The 19,383-nt window shown below is 37.7% G+C and overlaps 1 protein-coding gene across 11 annotated transcripts in view; it reads right to left on the bottom strand.

Annotated features, from left to right (window-relative positions):
* The window catches only part of LOC106055263 (uncharacterized), a 32,722-nt gene extending 26,635 nt beyond the window's left edge, over window positions 1-6,087 (bottom strand). For 2 of the 11 annotated variants that reach the window (XM_056011572.1, XM_056011574.1), the window contains exons 1-2: window positions 5,719-6,038; window positions 5,409-5,442 (exon numbers count right to left, since the gene is read on the bottom strand). The gene's annotated coding sequence lies outside the window, so the exon portion shown is untranslated. Of the gene's footprint in view, window positions 1-5,408; window positions 5,443-5,641; window positions 5,660-5,718 lie in introns of those variants that run through there. The other 9 variants (XM_056011573.1, XM_056011575.1, XM_056011576.1 and 6 more) reach the window with 8 other exon arrangements.
* Window positions 6,088-19,383: the final 13,296 nt, after the last annotated feature.

The raw sequence follows: 19,383 nt of genomic DNA, 5'->3' as shown, positions 1-19,383 counted from the left end.
ATTTTATCGTAGTTATTGACAAACTATATGTAAGCAGTCTTGAGATTTGAAGCAAGAAGATTGGCAAGGTGAAAGAGCGCCGAACCAACAAAAAGATGAGAGAAAAAGCGGGCCTATCTGCAACTGACCAAACCTACCCATGCCAGGTATGCGGAAGGCTTTTTAAATCTTTCTTAGCTGTTTTCTTGGAATTAGGGGATTGTCGTTTGCATTTTTTAGTTGTGTTTATAGAAGATGGGAACTGCAAAACCCCTGGTAGGGGGTTTTAAACTCAAAACCCCTGGTATTGGGTTTTAAACTCAAAACCCCTGGAAAGGGGTTTCAAACTCAAAATCCCCTGGTAGAAGAATTTTTATCTCAAAACCCCAAGATAGCGTTTTTTTAACTCAAAACCCCCTGGTAGGAAGTTTTAAACTCAAAACCCCCTGATAGGGTTTTTTTTCATCTCAAAACCCCCTGGTAGAGGGTTTTAAACTCAAACCCCCCTCGGCTGTGCTGTGGTGAGTGATGATTTAGTATTAAAATCTCACTTAAAATAAACAAATTGAAAGCAAAAAATCAGTCGCCTAGTTCCGTTCCCCTCCCCCCGCAGGAGGGGGGATTTACTTTCGGGGGGTGTTTGAACCCCAAACTCCCCCCCCCCCCGGCTACGCCCATGAATACAGTGTTATTTCTTATTTTGGTTAACTAAAAAGCGAAACTTTACTTTTAAAATAAATATGCTAACATTTTAAAAGAGGAATTTAGTTACGAACATGCATATGACAATTATTTCGTTTGTTTGTCTCTTTCTATCTCTTTTATCTCTCTCTTTGTCTCTTCCTTTCTCTCTCTCTCTCTCTGTATGTATATATTGTAATAACTTAAGTGAGGCAGCTCAACGAGGACATAGACGTTTATTTACACGGAGACATGACAAACACAAAGGGGCATCTGCCTTGAGTACAACATATTGGCTCTCTACTTGGGCGGAAAATCGTTTGTCTCTTATGTCAAAATCCGACTTGTCTAGTCACAGACAGTGCGCACCCTCTTTCTGCACTATCCTGAATGGCGGTGCGCATGGCAAAGTCATAACAATATATATATATCATGGGCGTAGCCAAGATTTTTCTTCGGGGGGGGGGGGGTTGGGGGGATGGATTTTTTCTCCCCTCCCCCGACCCCCCCCCCCCCCCGCAGAATTTTTTTTTTAATATGTATTTATGTGTGTGTGTGTGTGTGTGTACATAATCTTTATTACATTCTGACCCTTCCTTCTTTCGGAAGACGTTTATTGTGCCCTAGAATAGGTTCTTCCATGAGTTAGTGGAAAAATTGTAGATTCCCTGCAATTATTACCATTGGGATCTGTGGGAGGGCTAGGAGCACAATTTCTGATTTTGAAAGCCAACAAAATGCATATTCTGAGGTATCTACAGTGCATTTTCCTACTATAAAAATTTTTATTTCAAAACCTAATGTGCTATTCTTACTGACTTAGACCCTCTCGCGCCGTTCGGTGCATTTGCCGTCAAGCTGTTTCCATAACAATCTGTCACTGGTATTGTCTGAAGCCTCTTCCCACCTGCCATGAGGACCTCCATGAATGAGTGATGTCAAGTTGTACTAGGATATCATTGCAACTCTTCTTATGCGTAATTCATTTTGTCGGAGAACATGTTCCGCAAACCTCATGCGTCGCTCTCTCACAATCTTACTAAGGGGTCGATTCCCACTTCGGCATAGGATTTCCTTGATTTAGACCCGATCTCTATAACTGACTCCTAAAATTAGTCTTAGCCATCTTTGTTGAGACACATTTAGTGTTTTTCAATTTCGCCAGATGACTATTCAATGCAGTTTATTAATGGAGCCCTGCCACTGATAAAAATGTGTAACCTCTCTTAAATACGCTCTTGGAATTAAGTGACTGTAGTTTGCTTTAGATTTTATATCGAAAAGAGAAGTTTTATCGTCAAAATCATCTGTTGGGGGTTTTCCACCTCAAAATGCTCTGTAGGGGGATCTTAAACTCAAAACCATTTGGAGAGGTTTTCAACTTTTAAAAAAAAGCTATCTGTAGAAGAAGGGTTTAAACTCAAAACCCCCGATTGGATTGACTACGCTCAAATAATTTTAGTGTGTAATTTGTTTTTTTTTTATATTGAAGAGGTATTTTTAGCATCAAACCCCTCTGAATGGGGGTTTAAACTTAAAACCCCTTTTGGCAACGCTCATAGCATTTTGAGTGCGTAATTTGCTTTTTTTCTTACACTGGAGATGTATTTTATAGCCTCTAACCCCCCTGGAGGGGGGTTTAAACTCAAAACCCCTTTGGCTACGCTCATAGATTTTAGAGTGAGTAATTTGCTTTTATTTATATTAAAGAGGTACGTTTTAGCTTCAAACATCACTGGAGGGGAGTTTAAACTCAAAACCAATTTGACTACACTCATAACATTTTGAGTGTATTATTTTCTTTGTTTTTTATTATTAAAGAGGTATTTTTTACATTCAAACCCCGCTGAAGTGGGATTTAAACTCAAAACTGAGTCTAAACCCATTTAGCTACGATCATAACATTTTGAGTGCGTAATTAGCTTTTTTTATGTTGAAGAGGGGGGTTTATCGTAAATTTTAGAGGGGGATTTACAATCAAAATCTCCCTTAACTGTGCTCGTGGAATTAGGGGATTTTTGTTTGCATTTTTTTTTGTTTTGTTTTATAGAAGAGGGGGAGTTAACTGCAAAAACCCCAGGTAGGGGTTTAAAACTCAAAACACATGTAGGTGGTTTTGAACTCGAAACCCCTGGTAGGGTTTTGAAACTCGAACACCTCTGGTAGGGGTTTTAAACTTGAACCCCCTGGTCCGGGTTTTTGAACTCCAACCCCCCTGGTAGGCGGTTTTAAACTCAAAACCCCCTGGTAGGGGGTTTTAAACTCAAAACCCCTTTGGTTGAGCTGGGGCAAGTCATGGTTTAGTATTAAAATCTCACCTAAAATAAACAAAATCAAAGCAAAAAATCATTCACTAAATTCCGATCCCCCCCTTCCATCGGGGGAGGGATTTCATTTCGGGGGGGGGGGGTGTTGAACCCCAACCCCCCCCCACTGGCTACGCCCATGATATATATATATATATATATATATATGCTTTTGTTTTTGTATGGCGATAGGACAATGGTTGTTGAAAGTTTTAGTTAGTAGTTTCTGATGTTTACATAAAGGTTTCCTGTTATTTATTTTTTTTTGTTAGCAATACATAGAGGAACCAGTGACATATTCTAAACTCTAAAAAGAAAAGTCTTTAAAATATTTGTTTTTACATTCATTTTTGCCATTTGTCAAAAAATACCCTTATACCTGTAAAGCTTAACTTGCAATCTAAATACAAGGGTACCTCCATTTTTTGTAAAAGTATAGAGTACTGTTTTATGTTGTAGCTTTTACAATAATTCTAGTCAAGTCGCTCATTTATAATGGATGGGTACGTTCTGAGTGGGTGGACATATTTTCAAAAAAAAACCTCTAACTTCTTCTTCTTCTTCTTCGTTCTCATTGTCATGTTGGAGTGTTCATATGACTAGACCAATACATGAGATGAACTGCACAGTGGTTTCCAAATCAGGGAGCTCTCCATATAGTTTTCTTTCTATTGTTTTTTTTTTTGGGAGCCAGTGTCTTATATGGGCCTCTTGGTAAAAAGAGCAGTTTTGGAGGACCTGGTTGGCATTCTCTGGTGATACTCCACATGGCAGATTTCACTGGTTCCAATTTTGAGCTTCCGGTACATGTGTTGTAGCATTCTGTTGTGTCCGGTCCTGAGTCGAAAGATTAGACGTTGGTCTAGTCGGGATAGCTTATAGTAAGCGTCATCTTTCTTGTGATTAGGATGATAGCTTGTCCATTTCTCATTTATTTTATTTACAATTAATTTTTTCATTTCTTCTGGATATAGTGCAGAATTTATTTGTGAGTTAGTTCTCCCACTCTTGGCGAGTGTGTCAGCCTTCTCATTTCCTTCTAGCTGTATATGAGCTGGTATCCATTGAATAACATTTTTGTTGTTGTTGTTGTTGTAAGTGCTGTTCTAAGGTTTTTAATATGAGAGGAATCAGAGTTTTGCAACCTTTGGAGGGTTGTTTTCGCATCGGTTAGAAAAACAATCTGACTGTGTGGGGAACTTGGATGATTTTCTAGCATGGTAGCAGCTAGTGCTAGTGCTTCCCTTTCTGCTCTGTGACTGTTAGAGAGCTCTCCAGTTTCAAAGAATTTTTCTATTTTTCTAGTTTTCCTCCATCTGGCCATTCGATAAGTATTCCAGCTCCTCCATTCGTGGTGGCTTTATTGAATGATCCATCCCCTGTAAACTCTGATCCACTGATTGCTAGGATAAAACTCTAACGATATTGCTATAAATTTGAAAGGTGATGTATATTGTTGTATGTGTGGCCGAGAGGCTAAGAGTATATAAAGAGTCCACGGATCAAAAAAAGTTTGAGATCTGTCATAGCATGGATTTTGTGTGTTGTATGATTGATACTATTTTACTATTTTAAATACCCAAGGGACACAAGAGTTAAATATACTTAATAAAACTTATGAAGAAGACTTCCACTGATATTTATTTGTAGATGGGGCTGATCGTCTTATCTATCTATCCGTCATTTAATTAGCAGTCTATTCAATATTTATCTTTCTACAAGCTCTAGCAATATTTTTCTCCTTTCATGTACACTTATTCTGCAATGTAATTGGTCTGCCTGACTGCGTCACTACTTTTACCGTCTATAAAACAATACAAAACATAATCTTTATACTAATCTAGGTCGCTACATAATCTCTGGGCTAGTGGGCGATTTACCTTGAAATATACGTCTTCGGGTATTTCCGAATTTGTTCAATAAATAATGCTTATGGTTAATGTTTCTTTTTTTAAATCTTACACTCATATGTTAGTAAGAACAAATTAATAATAATATAATAAAATCGTCAAATAACATGTATAAACTTGGCCTTGTGTTTTTTTTTAAGTATTTCTTTTTACAATTATTCTGTTCAGCTCGCAAATTCAAAGCCTGGGTAAAGTTTTTTTTTTTAATGCAACACTCATTAGCTATTAAGAGCAAAATAAGTAAATAATGATAAATTAAGCGATTAATTAAAAAAATGCTCTATAAAGTATTAAAGTATATTGTTATGTTTTTCTTTTTTAGATTTCATCTATTTAGCTTGCGAATTCATCGAAAAAAACATCGGTGGTTGGACATAGATCTCTAAAAAGCGTATAACGATTTTCCTAGAAATTTGGAAAAACTAGTACTAGCTCGTTGGCCAAACTGGGAAAACTTTACTTTTAATGTAATTTTTTTTATTTTTAAAAGTGTACAAAAATTAATATAATTGTGCTTATAGCATTATACAACCTTTATCTCCAGATTTTGCCGATGAATGTATGACCTGAATGGAGGAATTGTAAAAAAAAACAAAAAAAACACAAAATTAAAATAAATGTGATAAAAATTTAAAATGCTTGTATAGTTTATCAGATAAAAAAAAAACAAAAAAAAACAATAAAACATTAACTTTACTTTCATACACGTTTATACTATAGGCCTAACTTCTAGATCTAATACTTAAGATAATAAATGAACGATACTTTGAATTCCTAATGCTGCAACATTGTTACTAAGTTAAGACGATTCAATGATTAGTTAGTTATTTGTATTCACATACCACCAAGTTCACAGAGCTGTACGACGTTGCAACGAGCTATTGTCTAAACTGCCGCAGGTTGTGACTTTCCTGGGTAGTGTTTAAAACTTCTATGACGAATAGTCTTGAAAACAACCATAGAAACAGATGACCTTGACCTATATAGATGACCTATCTACCCAATTCATCATTCATTGATAAAAATAGAAGTGACAGAATTACTAAATAACGTTGCACTTTGACTGACCCATATCTGTGATGAAAATATAATGATTAGGTCATTCTATTATAAATGTTTAAATAATCACGCATACAGGCCTGATTTAGCCATCGCGTGATTGATGTTGTAGCTCGAGAAGATATAGAAATATGTTTACATTCTAATACCAACATACTGATCATGAATAAGGGGCCATTGGGGAAAATCCGTTTTTATTTGTAACTCTCGCGTATTATATATTAAGAACCAGGGTGTCACGATTATTAATGTACAAGACTGGCCGGGAGCTACACGCTTCATCCGGGCTTTAGAGCGTCATCACGTGATCAACAACCTTCTTTTGCAAAACCAACCAATAAATGCAGTCTAACATAATAATTAATATTTTGAAACCAATGAAGTTCATTTCGAAACTGAAAGTAATACAAGGCTGGTTTTTCCCGAGGTAGTTGACCTTACGGCAGACCTTGGCTGATACAGTGTACGTGACATATAACCCCCGCTATCTTAAGCATTTATATGGTAATAAAAATGCGTATAATACATGAAAAATGTCATCATTTTAAAATATAAAAAATAATTATGACATTATAACTCATTTGGTTAGTACTAATGTGAAAATGTGTACATGGAAAAATATATTGCATATGAAAAATTGACATAGAAAAATAATTGTGATAGTACATGACAATCTTCTGAGAAAATAATACTCAATGTGATCAATCTTCTGAATAATAATACTCAATGTGATATAAATCTCAACATGTGTGAAGCAATGAAAAATTCCAATTGTCTGTCATGTATCTGTACTATTATAATAGGATATATGCAATAATATTCTACCTGAAATAAAATACCTGAAATAAAATGCGCAAGATTTAAAAATTAAGATGTCTGATGCATGTCATATGCAAAGATGCTGAAACATAATAAACAAAGTATCTTGAATGAGTGATCTTCCTCGGTGAATTGCTTGGTGCTAAAAAAATGTAACATCTGATATAGAACTCCTGTGGAAAAAATGAGTAGACAAATTAATTAATTAATTAAATATAACTGAATATTGTTCTTCCTTGACGAGTATGAATGATAATGGATCAAGTGACACTAAATATGCTATAGTACATATGTAAAATAGAAATGTTAAGTTCGGAACCCTTCTGAGTTGCCGTCATGGATGTGTGTGCGCGTTTTCTAAACTTGAAGAAAAGGTCTTTCAGTTTATGAAGCTGTTGTCTCCATGTCATATTGATCTCACAGATAATGTCTGATTGAACCGCGTTTGAGTTTGGTGAAAATAAGAACTGTCCGAAACCAAAACTCAATTTTCTGGTTGATGAACTTTGATGCTGTAGAACAATGGTAGCAGAATGCTTTGCGTTAGAATGTTCAATAGAGCAATGACTGAACATGTCTGATTTCAATCGGTCAATACAGCAATGTTGAAGAAGTTCATTTGTTCCTTTTTGAAGAAAAGTTGCCCCTTGAGTGGATGGAGGATGAAACTTGGTGTTGTCAATGTTGTTGCTTTCTGAGTTTCTTTCAAATTGCAGTACTGGAAATGTTTCAGAAACACTGTTAAAGAAATCTGCATGGTCTGGAAACACTTTAGTGTCCTTCACTTTCTGTAGTGCTATGTCATCCAGAGTGATGACTTTGGGAATATCAAATTGATTTGATGTTGATATATCATCCAAAGTGATGACCTTTGGAATGCCAATTTGATTTGATGCTGGTAATGAAACATCTATCTCAGGAATGGGTGTTGATGATGTTTCTTCTTCTTCCTCAGGAATAGTTGCTAAGCTTGTAAAATGTTCAACTTCTGCTTTGATGTCTTCATTATCTGTTTCATGGTAATGTTCAAACATATGAACATGAAATACTCTGGTAACCTTGTTGACATTGATTTCATAAAGCAGGTTGGAAATCTTTCTGGTGATGGTAAATGGACCTTGCCATTTGTAGAACAGCTTGTTACTCCAATCTGGTAACAGTAAATTGACTTGATCTCCTTGAGCAAAATATCTTGATTTCATGTGTTCATGTAATATCCTTTGACTTCCTATGTTCATGGTTGTAATAGCTTCTTGAGTTGACTCACATTCTTTCAAATGAGGAATACTTGTATGAGTGGTAGAGTCAAGTTGCATAGTTTTTCTTTTGTCTGGTATAGCCAAAGTTGATTGAGTATACGTTTCTTTAGTTTCTGCTTCTGGTTCTTGAGACTTGTCTTGATTGTAGCAAAAATGTTCAATGCCTATCATAGTATTTGATGCAGATGCAGTCTTATTCAAGTCTTGATGTATGAAGTCATCATCAGTGGTTAGGGATGGGAAAGTACTTGGTAGGGATGGGCTTGTATTGTCAGGTAGGGATGGACATGTAGTAACAGGTAGGGACGGACATGTAGTAACAGGTAGGGATGGACATGTAGTAGGCAGTGATGTCCCTGTTATCTTGCTTGAGTCATGCTGCATATATTCCTTGTTGTCGGTTCTGACTTTGTATTCTGTTTCATTCTTTGTTTTGATTGATTTAGATTGCTTTTGACTTTGCTTCTTTTTAAAATTGTCTCTTTTACAACTTGTACAATTGTTAACATATTTCTTGACATCTTTTTTCAAGCTAGGAAAATAATATTCTTTGGCAATTCTCTTCTTAGTACTTGTTACACTCATATGTTTGGTGTAATGAAACTCATGCTTTGCTTCAATTATTTGTTTTCTGAACTTCTTTGGTACATATATTTGTTCAATTACATTGCACTTGTGAAAAGAAGTCTTCTTGAGAAATCCATCTTCAAAATATGCCGCACTGCATCCCAATGAAGCTTCCTGGTATAATAATGTTAATGTTGTATCATTCTTTTCAGCTTTGAATTCAGTATTTTCCAATTCTAATAATTCTCGTTTTAATTCTTCTTGCCGTTTTCTGTCAAGTTCAATGTATTGTAAATCTGTTTTATGTTCATTTGTATCTTCTTGTACAATATTTAGATCTATATCTTCTTTTGTTTCTTCTTGTTTCATGTAACATGTATCTTTTATGTCTTGTGACTTTGTGCCTTCATTTTTCTTTTCTACTTCTTCTGTATCATTTGACATATCGTCTAAATCTTCTTCTGATTCAATTCTCATTACTCTTGCATTGTGAAAATATTCCATAATATTCCATAGTCTCATTCTTTCGTCATGATCTGCTATGTTGCGATGAATTGCGTCTACTTGAGATTGATAACCTTTTAATTCTTCTACCAACTTGTGTAGTTTACGTTTTTCAACTTCGAGTTTTGCTCTTTCATATTGTCTTTTTTTTCTGCTTCTTGTCTTCGTTTTTCTTCTTGTTGTCTTTGTACTTCTTTCTCTTGTTCTATTTGACGATCTACCCAGGGCATTATTTCATGTGGTGGTAATGCCAATGACTCCTCTATGTCAAGTAATTCAAACAATCTTTGTATATATGTCTTTGGAGACATGTTGATAAATATATACGAACTTGGAATGTACAAATATAATACCTTTTAGAATATAACAATGTTAGTTATGCTGTATCTGGCTATGAAGTAGAACTTTGTTTTACAGTAGAAGTACTACTGGAGTCGTTGTAGGAAGTGTAGATGTATTCAACCGTATCAGGTTAATGCAATATTGCTGAGCCGTACAAGGCTATGAACTTTTCTCACTTGAGATTGTAGATCTAGTATAACTTGTAGTATTAAAGTCGTCGTTCTATACGATTGACTTGATATCATTTAGTAGAAAAATGTCTACTTGATAGCTTATAGTACCAGGTAATTGCTACTGGGCTTATCTATAGTAATAATGATGTCAATGCATCCAGAGACTATCCCTCTTGAAAAAATTTGCTGGCACAGAATAGTGAGCTAATCACAACATCCTGAAAAAGACCTATACCAGTTATGTAAGACCTGTACTAGAATATGGTGCCACAGCATGGGGCTCAGCAGCCCAAACCAACCTAAGAAAAATAGACAAGGTTCAAAATATTGGTCTAAGGATAATGACAGGAGCAATCAAAACAACACCTATAAGAGCTATGGAGGAAAACGTTGCCCTGATTTCTCTGGATGAAAGAAGAGAAATAAAAATCCTTTCCCGATTCACTAAATTGAAAACCTTGGAGAGGCACCCACTCAGAACAAAAAAGCACAAATCTGGCACAAAAAACTGTCTCAAAAGGACCAATTTCATACAGGAATCTCTAAACCTAAAAAAGAAACACCAACTTGAAAAAACTACTCTGGAATTTTTGTCCTTGCATGCAAACTAAGGCTTTTCTGTTATTTAGGTATTCCTTTATTCAGTTGTACATTCTGTGGGATATGTGATGCTGGATTAGCTTGAGCAATAGACCTTGTTCCCAGACTTTGTCAAATGCTTTTTCTAAGTCAACCCACAAAATTGTTGTTGGTTTCTTCTATTTCTTGTGTGATGAAGGCAATTTGATCTTCTGTTGATCTGCCTTTTCTAAAGCATGCCTGGGCTTCAGTGAGTAGGTTATTTGACTCAAGGATCCATGTCAGCCTTCTATTTATCACTCTTTCCATCAGTTTGCAAGTACAGCTAGTGAGGCTGATGGGACGGTAGCTATCCAGTTTATTTCTTGGTTTGCCGTGCTTTATTATAGGGATCATAATGGCTTTTTTCCAGATGTTTGGAATTCTGCCAGATTTCCAGCTAGCATTGAATAATTGTAGCAGTTTTCTTTCGGCTTGAGGACCCAAGTGAAGAAGCATGTCATTTGATATTTTGTCTGGGCCCGGGGCTTGTTTTGGTTTGAGGACTTTTAGGGATTCATCTAGTTCCTTCATTTTAAGATTAGTGGTCATTCCCAAGGAGTAAGCAGGATTGTTTTCTTTGATTTTATCTTGGATTTCTGAGTTTACATCTTTATTTCTACTTTCATTAATTTGTATTTGTCCTACGCTTTGGAAATACTTAATGAATTCATTTGCTGCTTCTTGGCCTTTCAGGGGTTTGTTGTCCTTTTCTATTACTATAAGAGTTGTTCTGTTTTCTTCCTGGTTGAGACATTTGGCTATACGCCAGAGTTTGTGGCCATCTCTCTCTACGTTTAGTTGTTCTGTTTTTTTCATGCCAACTTTTCCTCATGGCGGAAAGGTAATTTTTCCTGAAAACTGCGTTAGCTGCTTTTAGATTTATGTTATTTTCTATACAAGGGTTATTTTCTACTGTGTTTCTGGCTTCAATAGTGGCATTGTGGAGTTGTTGAAGGTGAAGAAAATCGAAGTGTTGTAATTGACGAAGTTTCGAAAAAATGTTTCCTTAGATCTTGAAATTTTTTATTTTTTTTTGATAATCTTTTGATGATCTTTTGATGACCTTGTGATGACCTTTATCGAGTGTCGGAGGTGCCAGATGTCACGATCATCAATGGTGTTGATGTCACACTCTGAGATGGAGCTACTGTCACGATCAGACTTGAACTATATTGCACCATCAATGATCGTGATTGCCGAGGATCTTGAAATGATCTTTCGATAAAATGATCGTATAGAAGTAGACAGATCTATGTTGATGATACGATCATACAGAATGTTGCCAATTGATAAGAGGATCATCTAGGTCTAGGAGTTACAACTTGACAAATATGATCTAAGTACGATCTCAATTCAATGAAGAAACTTCTCTCCGTTCAAAAACAATTACTTTAATTAATAACTTGAAAACACTATACACAAATAGTTACAATGCTTAAATGTACTTGAATAACTGATCTATTCAATAATATATCTGAGTCTTGATACGAATAAAATATATATTCTTAACTACATACAAGTTAGATCTTATCTCTACAAATATTTACAACCGACTTTAGTACATCTTTACACTAACACATTCCGTACAACACTGGCCAGCTTTATAAGCATCTCGATATACCCAAAACATATGCACGATTCCTCTTCGTAGATTTCTCCTCGGCTTTCAATACCATACAGCCACATCTAATGATAAACAAACTGAGTAACTTAAATGTAAGCCCTTACTTACAAGCATGGGTTCTAAACTTTTTAACCCAACGGCCCCAGTATGTTAAAGTCAAAAACACCAAATCGTCAACTCGAGTACTATGTACGGGTGCTCCACAAGGTTGTGTACTTTCTCCTGTACTATACACTCTTTACACTAATGACATAAGAAGCATCAATGACTCAGTTAAACTCATTAAATTTGCTGATGATACTGCCATAGTCGGTCTTATTTCAGGAGACGAAACTCAGTATCGAAGCTCGATAGAAGAGTTTACAAACAGGTGCACCGACAACTTTCTAGAACTGAATGTAACAAAAACTAAAGAACTTATAATAGATTTTAGAAAGAAAAAACAAACTATACGTGAACTGCAAATAAACACTACATCTATAGAACAAGTAAAGGCATATAAATATCTAGGCATTATCATCAACAACAAGCGTTCATGGGAAAACCACCTTGGAACTCTAACAAAGAAAACATCCCAGCGACTCTTTTTTCTATACAAACTCAATAGCTTTAAACTAAACAAGAATATATTTGAGACATTTTACGGCGCGACTATACAAAATCTGCTAACATACGGAATAAGTTGTTGGCAAGGCAACGCCTCATCTAAACTGTTGCGACGTCTAGAAAACATCATTTAAAAAGCATCAAAAATTACACTCACAACATTACCACATTTAAAGGAACTTTTTGAACAAACGTGCCTAAGAAAAATCGAAAAAATCATGGAAGACAACGGCCACCCGCTCCATCAGAACTACGCCAGGTCGTCGCGAAGTGGGCGACTGCTGTCAATCAAAACAAGAACGGAGCGGTACCTCACTCGGTCAGACTCTATCACCGCCACTGATTGATCAGGGAACATGAAATGCACCAAGATACCTGTGTGTAGTCGCTGAATGAACTCATTATGTTGTCTGTTGTATTTATGTGTATTTTTCTGTTGTGTTGTCTTTATATGAGAAACGAGTCCTTGTAATCACAACAAATTTCCGTAAGGATCAATAAAGCAGTCTTAGTCTTAGTCCTAGTCTTTTCGCTCCATCTTGGACATAGGGTGACAAGACCGCACTACAAACAGCGATGTTCTATCAAACGCCGGTATGGACACAATTGTCACACTATAGAGGGATTTCTTATGGTCAGACAGTTACGCTGGAGAAAGCACTATCCCATATGGGGGGACAAACGTTTGTAAATTGCAGTCTTTTTTGTGAGCTGCAAGGTAGACGTGAGATGTTCCACAGAAACGATTTAAGCAATAATAGAATATGCATCCTCCGTTTGGGACCCATCAACTCAAGAAAACATTAAGAAACTAGAACAGACACAAAATAGAGCAGTGAGATTCATAACAAACGAATATTCACATTTGACTAGAGTAACACCTTTAGTAAAATCACTAAAATTAGAAAGCCTTCAGGACAGAAGACTCAAAAGTAAAGTAGCAATTATACATAAAACACTGAACCATAATCTTCAAATACAAAAACCAAATTTAATGAAAGACACAAAAATAAAGGCACACTCTTCGTCCCATATGCTAGGACAAATTCGTACAAATACTCCTTCTTCCCTAGTACTATTAGAGCATGGAATGGGTTGCCTGAGCTAGCCAGGAAAACCAGTGACTTGGCAGAATTTAAGTCATTGGTTAATATGCATGACTAAATGCATGACACGTAGGACGTAATCATCTTCTTTTTTTAAGTAACGTCTGTAATATATAAGATAAGATAAGCTTAAGCACCAACTTTTTTGACTGACATAGAAAAGGGTATCTGACTGCAGGCGGCTTTAGAACGAGATGGATGGAGATTTAAAAAAAAAAACGAGGAAAACACAAAAGAAAATCCACTGCCAAGGACAGGCGTAGACGGCGAAAAGAGAATCTAAATCGACCACTGGTAATGTTAATGCTTGCGTTGGAATGTACAAACTATGTGGGTGGCAGATGCTGCTGCGTAGCCACGTAAAATACTGCACTCCGCCTAAATATAATGAAAGTTCCAATAAATAATAAAATATAAGTAAACAAAGTTGCCTTGACCTAATAGATCGAAATGTAGGTGCATTGAGCTGATAATACAAAAGCCCGACGTTTTTTGTTTTAATTGATCTCTTTACTGGATACAAAGAAACATTTTTTTTTCCAAATGTATACATAAACCGTCAGATTTCCAGAATAATCGGTAAAGCCATTATTGAAATTCGTGTGCACCGAGTTTCCAACGACCCATGAAGAGTTCGCAAGCAAATAAGAGTGAAAAACGTCAAATGATACTATATAATTGCTCATTTAATTTATAATTTAATTTTTTTTAACCATTTTCCAGATGGCTTATTATAAAAATAACGACAACGTTAAATGATTCTTTTAAATACTCTTTTGACTTATTTTGTAATTTAGCCTATGTTCATGACAAAGGGTTGATATTCTTATTATAAATAGTAGGTTGTTAGAAGTGATAAGTGATAAAACAACACCTAATGATTACTTGAAATTGCTTTTTGTGTGTTAAAAAATAAAACAATTTAGTATTCGCTGAATTTTGTGAAAGCGAGTGTTTAAAAAATATACTGCTTTTAAACCTTTTTAATGAATTTCAGACGTCTAAGATTCTTCTGCTATCGCAAATTGAAATAAGATGGTGGTTATTATAATTATCATCATCGTTACTTTTATACATGAATCAATCTTCTGCCTCCTAATTTTCATATATATATATATATATATATTGTAATAATTTAAGTGAGGCAACTCAACGAGGACATAGACGTTTATTTACATAGAGACATGACAAACACAAAGGGCATCTGCCTTGAGTACAGCATCTCCATATTGGCTCTCTCCTTGGGCGGAAATCGTTAGTCTCCTATGTCAACATCCGACTTGTCTAGTCACAGACAGTGCGCACCCTCTTTCTCCACAATCCTGAATGGCGGTGCGCATGGCAAAGTCATAACAATATATATATATATATATATATATATATATATATATATATATATATATATATATATATATATATATATATATATACCACAATATATCACAAGTATACTATATATATAGTATTGGCCGCCTTCAGTCGTAGAACGACTATGGATCATCTCAGAGCACACTTCCTCATGTGGCTGTGGAGCCCTATTTTGGAGAGACATACCCGTCCACAGATAGCACAGGTTAGGGTGGCTTTTGCTTCGGTGTTAGAGGAGCTGGCCGTTTTTCGGATTGTACGTTTTTCTTCCTTAGCTGAGACCCATGTACTTTCACTGTCCATAGCTTTTTTGGTCACTGTCTCTTTCCATCTGTTGCGGTCTAGAGCTATGTCTTCCCGATTGTCAGTATTGATGTTCACTGATTTGATGTCACGTTTTATTACATCTATGTAACGGAGGTGGGGGCGACCAGTTTTTCTTGTGCCAGTCGCGAGTTGACCATAGAGGATGACTTTTTGGGATGCGCTTGTCCTCCATCCGGCGAACATGTCCAAGCCAGCGCAAACGGCGTTGTCTGAGGGCTATAAAGATGCTGGGAATACCTGATCGCGCAAGGATCTCAGTATTGCACACTTTTTCTTTCCATGTGACATTCAAGATGCTACGGAGACATTTCAAATGGAATGAGTTCAGTTTTCTCTCTTGCTTTGCGTAGCTGGTCCATGATTCACTGCCATACATCAGTGTACTCATAACGCATGCCTTGTAGACTTCCATTTTGGTCACCGTAGTTAGCTTATGGTTTTCCCAAACTCTTGGCCTAAGACTAGCGAAGGTCGAGGTAGCCTTCCCTATGCGTTTTTTTATCTCCTCTTCTAGAGACAGGTCATCTGTAATTGTGGATCCCAGATAGCAGAATTCGTTTACGGCGTCCAGCTTGTTGTCGTCAATGAGGATGGAGGGTGGTGCTGTAGCAGGTGGTCCCATAACGTTTGTTTTCTTCGTGCTAATAGTCAAGCCATATTCTTTACAGGCCTGAGAGAAGAGGGACATTAGTGCCTGAAGTTCCTCTTGCGTGTGTGCCACTACCGCTGCGTCATCCGCGAATAAACATATCTCTTAATAGGGTGGCTCTGATTTTAGTTTTGGCCCTCAGTCTGGCAATATTTAGGAGTTTGCCATGAAAACCTGGAATGGAGATAGATGCCTTCGGTGTATTTGTCAAACGCGTTGTGGATTAGCAGTGAAAATAGTATTCCAAAGAGGGTTGGGGCCAGGACACATCCTTGTTTAACTCCTCAGTTTATACTGAAACTTTCAGAGCTGGCACCGTTGAATTGCACTGTACCCATCGTATTTTGGTGGAAAGATATGATTACATTTAGTAGCTTGGGGTGGACAGCATAAAGAGGTAATCTCTGCTAACAAGCCTTTAACAGGTCAATAAACGCAATGTACAAAGGCATCTTTTGTTCTCTGCACTTTTTCTGGAGATGGCGGATGGAGAAAATCATGTCAATCGTGGATTTCCCAGAGCGAAAGCCGCATTGTGATTCTGGATAGACCCGATTAGCGAGATTTTGTAGCCTGGGAAGTATCACTCGAGCAAAGACTTACAATACTTATGAGGGAGATTCCCCTGTAATTGTTGCAGTCGCTTCTGTCACCTTTGTTCTTATACAGTGTAATGATTTTAGCATCCCGCAGGTCTTGAGGCACAGCATCTTCTTGCCAAAATTTGCAAAGCAGTTCGTGTAGAGGTTAGATTAGAGTAGTTTTGCATTGTTTTAGAAGATCTGGGGGGATACCATCGCATCCCGGTGCTTTGAGGGCAGTAATGTTGTATATGGCTTTGTTGAGCTCTGAAAGAGTGTGTGTTTCATCTAGCTCGTTTATTGTGGTTAATTGTATGCTGGCCCTAATTGCTGATTCAGAGACTGAGCTTGTTGTAGCGTAGAGCTCAGAGTAATGTTCAACCCATCTGTGCATTTGTTGGCACTTGTCAGTGATAATTTCCCCAGTGATGGATTTAAGAGGTGCTGTCTTGTTTTGGGAGGGTCCGAGAGCCTTTTTGATTCCTTCGTACATCCCTTTTATGTTGCCCACTTGGGCTGCAAGCTGAATATTCTCACTGAGCTCAACCCAGTATTCATTGGCACAGATCCTTGCTTCCTTGCATTGGCTCTAGCTCCTTTCAGATTTAACAAGTTGTGTTGGGTAGGTTTTGCCTTGTAAGTAGCGAGTGCATCTCTTTTTGCTCTGATGACAGGTGCTAAAATAGCTGCTTTAGAGTCGAATCAATCATTTTGTTTTGTAATTTTTCTTCCGAAGATTTCCAGGGAAGTCTTTTGTATGGTGGACTTGAGGTGTTCCCATTTTTCTGTTGCTGTATTTCCAGAGATATTTTTATACTCGCGTTCAAAAGATTCCTGAAACTGTATCTGGAGATCAGGGTGACACATCTTGCTTACATTCGATTGGGGTCTTCCAATCTGCTTTGTATGGTGGATTTTTTGGGGGAGAAGATTGATCTTACAACATACCAAGGAGTGATCTGTGTCACAGTCTGCACTGTGATGGGACCTGGTAAGCTTGACAAATTTTAAGCACTTTTGTCTTACCATGATTAGGTCTAGTTGGTGAGAGTGTTTGGAGCGAGGATGCCGCCAAGATACTCTGTGCTGTGGTTTAGTCTTGAAATAGGTATTAGTGACACAGAGGGAGTGTAGTGAGCAAACCTCGAGAAACCTTTGTCCATTTTCATTTACTTTTCCGACACCAAAACGCCCAATACAGCTGTCCCATGCATAGTTGTCAGATCCGACGCGTGCATTGAGGTCGCCGAGGATGATAACCTGTTCCGTAGTTGGGATCTCGCTAAGAGCAGACGAAAGGTTGTCATAAAACATATCTTTGGCGTCTGGTGTGGAACTCAGGGTAGGAGCGTAGGCACATATCAAAGTCACATGTCCAATAGATGTGTTAAGGCGTAGTGATAGGAGTCTTTCTGAACCGTTGCACTTTAGCTCTACTGTGTTCAGCAGTGTGTTCTTAACTGCAAAACCAACGCCATGTTCCCTTACTTCACTTTCGGCTTTGCCTTGCCAGAAGAAGGAGTAGTCTTTTTCTTTGATTGAACCAGAGTCAGCTAAACGAGTTTCCTGAAGGGCGGAAATGTCTACATTGAGCCTGGACAGTTCATCCTTTATTATTGCAAATTTTCTGACATCTTCTATGTCTGGTAAGTTTTCATTAAGTCCAGTTTGTAGAGTACGCACATTCCATGTGCCCAGTTTAAGAGTGGAGCTCCTCTTTTTTTTTCTTCATGTCGACTGGTACATTGGCTTTGTGCCTGCTTTTCAGATTTTGTCCTATCCTCGTGTACCCAAACGAGGAAGACAGGCATGACGGGACAGCACCTTATTGGCTGGGGGCTGCCCAGCTTGAGGCGGGCGGTAGCTGTCCATTGGAATCCTAGGATTCCCCCCACCGACGAAAGTGGCCCCTGGCGCCCTGCTCTACGTCAATTGAGCATTTGAGCTTATAACCGGTGACTGCCACTTCCCGTGTTTGGCCGACGCCAAAGGCGAATCTGGAGTGTCCTCTCCAGTTTTTGGGGTTAGGGCTTTGAATAAGTGAGATGAAAGCCTGGGCATTGTTTATGGTCGGAATGATGTCTCCCACACAGCAGTTCCCCCCCTCTCCGGCACAGTGTGACACAGTCTGCCTAAGAGTCACCAGCTCCTGATTTTTCCTCAGGGTTGTCTCCCTAAGCCTTTCTCGTGTTTGGGTATAGCCGCAGAGCAGCGGAGGTTTGGATTCAGAGTTTTCCTTCTCCTAGATGGGTAGCCAACCAAGGCTAACGAGCCCCTCCTGCCCGAAGCTTACTGGTTTAAGCGCCAGTTGCTCGCCTTTGCCCCTTCTCCTGTCTGTGGTAACGGTTCCGCCAGGCTCAGTAACTGAGCCACACGTGAAGGCCAGGAGTTGGACTGGTTGTCAGAGGCTATTTGAGACGCATGCCATTGGAAGCACTTTATAGGTAATAAAGGGCTTAAAACCATTACCACTTCCGGCGTTAACAACCTTGCGTAACCATATATATAGATAGATAGATAGAAAGATAGATAGAAACATACATACATACATATCCTCCCTAAGAAGTGCGGTGGCTGAGTGGTAAAGCTTCTGAGCTGGAGTGTTCAGGGTTCAAATCCTGGTGAAGACTGGTATTTTAAATTTCGGTATTTATAAGGCGCCTCTGATTCAAGCAAGCTCTAATAGGTACCTGATATGTGTTAGAGAAAAATAAAGGCAACTGGTCGTTATGCTGGCCACATGAAACCCTAATTAATCGTGTGACACAGAAACAAATGACATTTAGGCCTACACCATTTGCCTTATAGACAGCCTAATCTGAAACGGAAACTTTACTTATATATATATATATATATATATATATCCTTTCCCTAACATTCAGAGAACTAGTTACTCCCTCCC

The sequence above is a fragment of the Biomphalaria glabrata genome, chromosome 14 (genome assembly GCF_947242115.1).
Source record: "Biomphalaria glabrata chromosome 14, xgBioGlab47.1, whole genome shotgun sequence".
NCBI classification, from domain to species: domain Eukaryota; kingdom Metazoa; phylum Mollusca; class Gastropoda; family Planorbidae; genus Biomphalaria; species Biomphalaria glabrata.
Note: the sequence above shows the minus strand (reverse complement) of the source record. Positions and strands in the feature narration are given on the sequence as shown.